The sequence below is a fragment of the Chrysochloris asiatica genome, unplaced genomic scaffold (assembly GCF_000296735.1).
Source record: "Chrysochloris asiatica unplaced genomic scaffold, ChrAsi1.0 scaffold00075, whole genome shotgun sequence".
NCBI lineage: Eukaryota > Metazoa > Chordata > Mammalia > Afrosoricida > Chrysochloridae > Chrysochloris > Chrysochloris asiatica.
The window spans coordinates 1,938,852-1,948,681 of record NW_006408593.1 but is presented as its reverse complement, the minus strand read 5'-3'; positions in this window follow the sequence as shown (position 1 = coordinate 1,948,681).

The following is a 9,830-nucleotide window of genomic DNA, read 5'->3' as shown; positions in this document are numbered from 1 at the left end:
TTGAGGAACCTTTCTTTTTTTTTGTTTGTTTTAGCTGTGTCTGCTCTATCCCTTGATTTCATGCTCAGGGTTCTAGGGCTATTACATGGATCTATTTGATTTGATTTCCCATATTTTGGTTGTTGAGTGTTTATACAATGCTACTGCCTACTCTGACACCTGGCCACCTCACTACAAAAGTCAAATAGCAAAATGTCACTTTTTGTTAATCAATCTGTGGCATTTTTCAGTTACCGCATAAGCACGTGAAAGTTGGACAGGGAATAAACAAGACTGGAGAAGAGTTAATGACTTTGAATTAGGGTGTTGGCAAAAATTATTGAATGCACGATGGATTGCCAAAAAAAAAAGAGAGAGAGAGAGAACAAATCTATTTTGGAAAAAGTACGACTGGAAAGGATCAAGGATGGTGAACTGATATAGTGGTTGCAACAATGTCTTCAAACATAGGAATGATTGTCATGATAGCAGAGTGCTTTTGGAATTGAGTTAAGGGTACCAAACAACAAAATTCGTTGATGATGTTACCCTTTGATTTGTGGTATAGTGAAACTACTTAAATCTGTCCCTTATAGCATGGTCTTTTTAAGTCCCATCAAATATTTAGGTACGACCATACAAAATAGGGTATACAGGACTCCAACACGGGGATTAGTTATTTCTGCCATGCAGCTAGGTTTAAATGAAGCAATGCCATCTGTCAGTTTGTGCACTGCAGCAGCTTGAGTGTTGCTATGAAGCTAGAAGCTATGTCACCATATTTTGAATACTGACAGGGTCACTCATGGTGGATAGGTTTCCGCTGAGCTTCTTTGTTGTTGTTGTTATGTGCCGTGGAGTTGGTTCCGACTCATAGCGACCCTATACAGGGTTTCCCAGGCTGTAAATCTTTACGGGAGCAGAATGCCTCATCTTTCTCCCGCGGAGCAGCTGGTAGTTTCAAACTGCTGACCTTGCGGTTCGCAGCCCAATTCGTAACCACTACGCTACCACAAACTCAGAAGGAAGAGATCTGGATTGTTCTGAATATTTAGTCACTGAAAAACTTATGAACAACAGTGAAACACTATCATATAGCATCAGAATACTGAATACTTAAACATGAGAAACAGAACCAGAATACTGTCAGATATAATGTCAGAAGATGAGCCCCTCAGGTTTTAAGGCACTCAAAATATGACTGGGGAAGAGCTGCCTCAAAGTAGAGTTGACTTTGATGACACAAATGGAGTAAAGCTTTCAGGACCTTAATTTGCTGATGGGTCATAACTCAAATTAAGGAGAAACAACTGGAAACATCCATTAAGAATTGAAGCTTGAAACTGACAAAGCATAAATCTAAGAAAATTGGAAGTTGTCAAAAATGAAATGGAACGCAAAAAGATTGACAACCTAGACTGGCATTGGCCATTTTGAATCTGAAAATCACATGGTTTACTATGCCATGAATGACAAGTTGACGAGAATTGGTTTCCCTTTCATCAACAAAAAGATCATATCAAGATTTGTCTTGAAGTATAATGCTGTCTGTGATAGGATATCTATAGGCCTACAAGGAAGACTGGTTAATACCACTATTATTCAAATTTATGCGCCAACCACTAAAGTCAATGATGGTGAAATTGCAGAATTCTACCAACTTCTTCAGTCTGAAACTGATAAAATATTTAATCAAGATGTACTGATAAAGGCAGCTGATTATTGGAATGCAAAGGTCAAAAACAAAGAGGATAAGTGGTTGGGAAATATTAACTTGGTGATAGAAGTGGTGTTGGGGAATCACATCATAGAATCACTTATTCATTGAAAATACCCTTTTTAGACAACATAGAAGATGATTATATACATTGACTTCACCAGACAGAATACACAGAAATTATACTGACTTGAGTGCCTATAGGCAAGAAGTTGGCTTACTGACAACAAGTGTGAGGTACACCTGCAGTCAGACAGAGAAGAGCCGTTCCTGACTGGAGAACTGCTACATCCTGAGATGTTTCTAATCCTGACTTGTACCCTGTTCACTTCCTTAATTACCTTCATACTTGTGGTTATTGTATCTAAGTTCTGTATGGGCATGGCAATGATTACTGAACCCTACTGAAAAGTGTGGGAGGGATGGTTGCTTTGAGAATAAGGTAAAGAATGTTGTAGGGTAGAGGCATGCCTGACCTCTGCCTCATTGGAATTGGAATTGGCCTTGCACTGATCTGGATTTTGATTCTCCTTTCCCCTTCTGAACCTAGAGGAAGTCAGACATGGACTCAATGCCATATTTTCAACATGAGACAAAATAACTACTTTTTTTTTTTTTTTTGCCTATTTAGATATGACTATTCACATTTCTTCATATCCTTTATCACAATTGTCCAATTATGTTCCTTACAACTCCCTCACAATTCATCCAAACCATTGGCCAGAGCTCATAAATCAGTATACAATTACACATCTGATCATCCTTTCTTTCAAGCCAAGTGAACAACTAGGTGCACTACTCAAAATGTTGCCCATTGGGAGGATTTCTCTCCAGCTTTTCAATTCAGAGAAGTTCCCAGAAGAAACTTTAGTGCTGATGTCCTCTTTCAAGTGGTGTTTGCATGCATATCATGGCATACCATCTGTAAATTGGGCATGAGTTTTCTCTTCATCAATCAACTGACTGCAAGGAGCTACCCACGAAGTCAAAGTTGTAGACAGAGAAAAGGAATGCATTGTGACAAAAATGAAGATCATGATCTTTTGGACCACTTCCTCATACAGTTCACTTGTATCTTCAGGCATTTCTCAAGGTAGATTTTGTATACCACTTGCAACTAATGGTGGAATACTGCTGTACACTCTGGATCAAAAACCACGGGCAGCTAAAACCCCATGATGATATGGTGAGACATGGTTAATGTTCAGGATCCACAAAAGACCACTAAATAAATTGTAACACTATTTCTAAAAACGGAGAGTATTTATCTGCAAAGAATAGTAGAAATTTGCTTCAAAATCCTAAAGGTATATGCTGTGACTCACCAATAAAAGCCTGTCAAAAACGCTGAACAGAAGTTCTATCTGTCACTGAGAATGAAGGCATCTTTGGAACAGTCAGATGATATGGCCTAAGTGTCAGAGTGTCTTGTATGGCAACCTGAACCTACTGCAGGGTTTTCTTTTGTTCTGGGTCTAAGTCAAAACTAGGAGATGTTTTAGTCACTTGATAAATAGGCTGGGGCATTTCACACAAATGAAGAATATGATGTGTCCAAAATTAGAAGAGGTCCACCAGGCAACGTGCTTCCTTTTGAGTTATAACACATGGACTAGATGTAACAAATTATCCTTCATTTTAGAAATAATATCTCAATATGCCCCATACTATTGAACCTCTAGAAATTTCACTGATGTGGAAGGCACCTAAAGTTTTGTCACACAAATTTCCTCTGTCTTACCAATAAATCTAGTGTCACTGATAGGTAAAAGCACGCATAATGTCATCAATGGAATGTATCAGCAGGACACCTATTAGAAGGGAATAAGATCAAGTTCCTGCTGACTAAATTATGACAGAGGATTAAAGAGCTGATATACCCTTGAGGTAGAATGAAGGTATATTGCTGGCCTTGCCAGCTGAAGGTAAAATGCTTCTGGTGATCCTTGGAAACCAGAATCATAAAAAAGGCATTAGCCAAATCAATAACTGCATACTAGTTACCAAGAAATGTAACAATTTGCTCAAGCAGTAATATCATATTTGGAATATTGATGGTACCATGGAGTTGGTGTTGATTCATATCAACTTTATGCATATCAGAATGAACCACTGCCCAGTCCTGCGCCCACCTCACAATCATTACTACACTTGAACCCAATGCTGCTGCCACTGTGTCAGTCCATCTCATTGGGGATCTTCCTCTTTTTTGCTGACCCTGCACTTTACCATCCATGGTGTCCTTCTTCAGGATCTGCTCCCTCCTGATAATGTGTCCAAAATATGACAGACAAAGTCTGGCCATTCTGGCTTCTAAGGAACATTCTGACTATACTTCTTCCAACACAGATTTGTTTGTTCTTTTGGCAGTCTGGTGGCTTTTAGTATTCTCCTCCAACACTATAATTCAAGTGCATCGATTCTTCTACAGTCTTCATTATTTGGAATAGCAGTTGTAACTGGAGCCACCACCTGGTTAAAATCAATTTATTTTTGCACAGACAGAATAGGCAACTTGAATGAGGATGTAGTGGGAATTCCCATCCTGCATCCTTCATATCATTGATGGTGGCATTAATCTTTGCAATTCCTTCAGGGAAATGGAATTGCTTTTAGCTTAATATTTTCCTATGTCAGGACAATCCCAATGGCCTTTTCCTTCTTAGTCCTTACTTCACATGTCAGAAAGCCAAGGTAGGAATGAATTCAGCTAGTTACTGAATTTCTATTCCATTTAGCTATTCTAGAATTGGGGAAATCACTATAGGTTGGATTCAGGAGCCCATTAGACCAATTGTGAGACACATCTGAGCAGACTCTATTGAAAATCTGACACTTACACACCGCTACTGTGACTGGTGGACTACAGTGAAGTTAGTGTCCGTTTAGAACCAGAGTCCAGGAATCCACCAAATTCTGAATATTTCATCTATCTAATGGAAGTCACAGATGTAACAGGCTGTGGATCCCACTGGGAAAGGATAACAGTATACATTGTTTGCAGTGTAGTGGGGTCCTTCCTCTAGAGGACCTGACCTACCTTTCAATCAATGTCTTATGGGGTCTGCAAACTGGCTTAAGTCTGGGAAATGATTGAGGGGCCGTGATTCCCTGTTCTGGCTATTTGAGTTAAACTACTGTCCACTTTACCTAAAATTATTTTTACTTATATAGATCAAGTAAATATTTAGTAGAAATCTACTATCTGTCTGGCATTCAGAATGTCATCTGTGCCTTACTACTAGAAGCTTTTCTTCTTTACTCTCTCATAAATTATTCCACACTCAATTCAGAACTTCTGCCTTATGGCTGTTATAGGACTTACAGGTTGCTGCAAACTTCCCTATTTCCGGGACATGACTATCTCTAGACTTGAACACTCACCCACAAATTCACTATATTAGCTCTGGTAAGGAAAAAGTCAAATGTGTAAATATGTTTTACACTGTGACTAATGAACAAATGAGGCTAAGGTTTTATAATTTTGGTAGACCCAGCAGTTACATACTGTGTGGGGTTTTGTATCACTGTATTTTGGAAAACAAACAAACAAACAAACAAACAAATAAATAAATAAATAACATGAAATTATAAGGGAAGCTATAAGCTAAATTGAACTTTTGCCAAAATAAATCATACACAAAAAGTTACCTTAAGAAATTAGGTATCTGCACTCTTTATTTCTGTCCTTTCTGAGATGAAAGATTGCAAGAAACAAAGGTGAATTTTCAGAACATTTATTAAGTATCTGATGGAATTTAATATTAATAGAATATGTTTTTAATAGCTCCCGATGTTATTCCAGAAAATATAAAGTAAATGCAATATAAGCTAATCAATTAAGATATTATCCATAGCAAAAAAATGAAGGTAATTGTCACAGCTGACTTCACCTTCAACTGACAATGCAGTAATCAAAAAGAGACAGACAAGAGAATTCTGTGCTCCTAGAATATTAAACTATCTAAATAAATTATGAAAATAACATTTGACTGACAGTTATTTTTAAATTTACCATCACTAATTTTCCCTAATGAAACCAGTTACATCAATAAGAAAATTTCCATGTGTTTAATTCTGCTTATACTTTAGAGTAAAAGATTTTTTAAAATAATACTTTATAGACATTAAAACTGGAGGAAGGGATGCTTGATAAAATTCTACCAGCAGAGACAGAAAGGAGGTGGAGGAAAAAAGGAGGAGCAAAAAGAGAAAGGGGTAAGAGAAGGAGGATGATAGCAGGGTTTTGGTGGTGGTTATGTACCATGGAATCATACAGCAAACCTATATAGGGTTGCTGAGGCTGTGTATCTTTATGGGGGCAGAACGCCTCATTTTTCTCCATCGGAACAGCTGGTAGTTTCAAACTGCTGACCTTGAGTTTAGCAGCCTGACTCGTAACCACTAGCAGGGTTGTAGGTGGAGAGAAAGTTGAAGAAAGGAAGAAGACTTTAAGTGCCTTCTGACTTTGTTGAATTTACCTGTTCTCCCAAAGCCCTCAGTAATCCTGTTTGGTCAATGAAGATCAACTTGTTCCCAGTTTCAAAGATATGTTCACCAGTGTTCTTGACAACCACAATGTAATCATGATTTCTCACAAGTCCTTATTTAAACTTTGACCTCATATAAATAACATATTTTGGGCCTTTTCCATTCCTTGACTGTAAGATTCCTTGACTCAAAGATTTTTGTCAGAGGCTCCTATATATTCATATATATTTGCATTTTCATTATATTTTATATGAATTTCCCCATATTATGATATTTTTCAAACTTAGAAGCTGGTCATAAGCTGTAATTATCAATACTTTTCCTAAAAGAAGAAACATTCTTTATGCATTGTAGTTATTTCCATACTTTTGAAGCTTTAGCCAGTTCATTTTAGAAAGAATTGGACTTACTAGAATGCTCCAAATTAATACTTTTTTCTTGAAAATGTGAATGTCAAGACAATTCTGAAATTGATAGAGTGGTTTTTGTATTAGCCTATAACTGTGCAGAAAACTTAGTTCTCTATAGAAAGACAAAAAGAAGTGATGACAGATGAGCCTCTAACCAGAAAACGATGCAATCAACAACGCTGAGTCAGGGACAGTGGTAGACATTACCACTGCCCAAGGAGACTGGATAGACCCAAGGACATTTTAACCGTGTACAAATCTGCTTCCAAGTTTCACTCTGGGGCCTTGAGTTTAAACTCTCACAACTGAGTTTCAGTTATATTGAAATACACAGCTGGGTAATTTACTAGCAAAGGAGTGACATAGCTTACCCTGTAAAGCAGAAAAGACTGAAAAACATTAGTAAAAGACCAGCTGGAAGAATAGATAGAGGAGAAAAAAAAAATTGTTTTTTAAGAAGAAGAAAAGAGAAGACAGGTGATGGAAACAGATGGAGAAATATGGATGGTGAGAAGGGATTAATATAAGAATGTCAGAGGCACAAATCCTGTAATATATGAGCATGTCCTGGCAAGTTAGGTATGGAAGGCATTAGAATTATTACAATATAATAAAGATTATATTGCTGTGTAACTGACAGTGAAAAGAGAAGCAGGCAGATATTAGCAAATGTATGAAATGAAGATTAAAAACAGAATGGAAGAGAACCAGATGAAAGGAGAAATAGAATAATGCGTAAATTTTAAGTTGCTTTACTAGAAGGGGCATATGAGAAATGAATAAATAAAAGTGAATGCATGACAATTGTCCTCTATATAAGAGCATTTAGACAGATAGTTCTATCCCATTTAGATAGCTCTGCATATTATCCCTTACTTAAGAATTGAGCTCAAATCAGTTTTAAACTTATGAAGGTGTGTCCTGTTTTGTGTAAACGTCTGAATGTTAAGAAGCCTTTTCTTCTCATTACGAAAATGATTTTTGAGTCCCTGCATTTGGTGAGGACTAAAACGACTGCATTGTCCATGTCCACAAGAAACAGACCATTAGACAAATATTTCAGGCATTACTATGGGCCTGACATGGAATAGGCAATGAGGATTAAATCTTTTTAAAAAGAAAACAAATGTGGCTTACATTATGGAGCTACAATACCACGGAAGAGAATAATGACAGTAACAATTAAGTAAATTAGTGTACTTTAAAAAAGTGCTGATAAAATCCATTAAGGAATAGCCCAAAGTGCCATGAAAGTATAAAGCAAGGAGAGGCTTATCCTAGTTTTGGGAACCAGAAAGAAGGCTACCCTTACTAATGTTTGGATTAAGGTCTGAAAAGTAGACATCCCCACAGGAGTGGGAAAGTTGGAGGTGGAATGATGAAGTGCAATAAGAACACTGAAATCAAAGGCCAGTGTAAGACCCAGAAGTAAAGGACCTATTTTAGAGGGTTGGCAAGAAGTCAGTGGAGCTGGAGACCAGAGAGTAAATGGCTTTGGCATGTAAAAGAAGACTGTAGGAATAGGCAGGAAAAAGATTACGGAGACTAGTAAGTAGGTCACATTCAGGCTGTCTATTGCGCTGACATGTTTATACATTATGATGGCACAAATGAAAATGAACGTTCTAAGGAGGTATTATCATGTAAAAATGAAACCCATGGCCATCAAGGCAATTTAAACTCAAAGCAACCCTACACAACAGAGCAGAAGAGTGCCCCATAGTGCGGTCGTAGTGTGGCACTGAAGAATGAGCACTGGGCTGCCAACTGCAAGGCTGGTGTTTCAAACCCACCAGCCACTCCTTGAAAACCCTATACACAGTAACAATGAGTTGGAATTGACTCAACAGCACTATACAACAAGACCAACAATAAGGGTTTCTGAGGCTGCAACCTTCAAGGAAGCACACTGTCCCATCTGCCAAGGGTTCCCATTGTACCGGAAGCTTGGAAGGCTTCATATATGTGTGGCACCTTGACAGAAAGATGAAGATTTAACTGGAAATTTGGCATAAGACGGAAATATTAGGAAACATGAAACAAGTCCTTCAAAATTGGTTTGCTTGGTAACCTCAATACTCTGATTCCAAGAGACCTTTTAATTTTCAGTTTGTATTGCATTTATCTTGATGCAAGCAAGAATAGGAGGGAAGATTTCTGAGTGTTTTAAATGCATGATCTGAAACTAGATGTCTCCTTATTAAATTTTATTTTCACGGTCTATCAATTATGACAGATACGTAAAAATTATCAGTTGTGATGATTCAGGATTTGTCTGTTTCTTCTTGCATTTCTGTTTCTATTTCATTGATAAACATTTGATGATATGGCTGGTGTCACTACTTAGCCTTTTTACTGTCCTCCTTGTAAAGGACCAAGCAGTACATAGTTTACCCATTACATAATCTATGGTCTCTGTAGCAACTATTCAGCTGTGCTACTGTAGCAAGTAAACAATGGGTATGCCTATTTTACTTTACTTAAAAAACAGGTGATATGAGGGATTTGTCCCTTTAGCAGTAATTTGCAGATCACTGCTTTAAATGTGTAAGTATACAATAGTACATTTTTGATGAATTAAATATTTTATCATACTGAATTCATGCTCATTATCTATAATAATGCTTCATACACAAATAATATTGAACTATTTCAAAATTATTTTGTTTTACATTTGCATCTTAAACTTTATTGCATTATTTTTACTTCTGGGCATCCTTATCTTTTAGTGTATTTTTCTGAATGGAATATATTTGAAGGTTTTCACCTAATCTTTGTATTTTAATTCAATTTACTCATAATTAATGTAATTACTGATCATTTGATTTAAATCACATACTTTACAATATACTATAGCTTGTTACCAGATCTTTTATAGGTTCATTTTATTTCTTTTCCTGTATTCTTTATAGAGAATGACTCTTGGTATGCTACCCTTCTCCTTACTAAAATATTTACGTGAAAGTATTTAAATGTATTATTTAGTTCTTATTCCTGAAATAAAGATGTAGGTCTTAAAATGATTAAATTTGAATATTTATAGTTTATGTTTTCAAGGAAACCAAGAACTTTTAATTCACTCACCTTCAGTCATTTATAAGTGCCCTGGTGTGGTGTTGTAGGACAAGTTCTGTACTAACAACCACAAGTTTATAATCCCACTAGCCACAACCAACTTGACTCTGTGTATTCATCTTCTTTTGATGCTTTCTGCATCATTCAATATTTTGCCC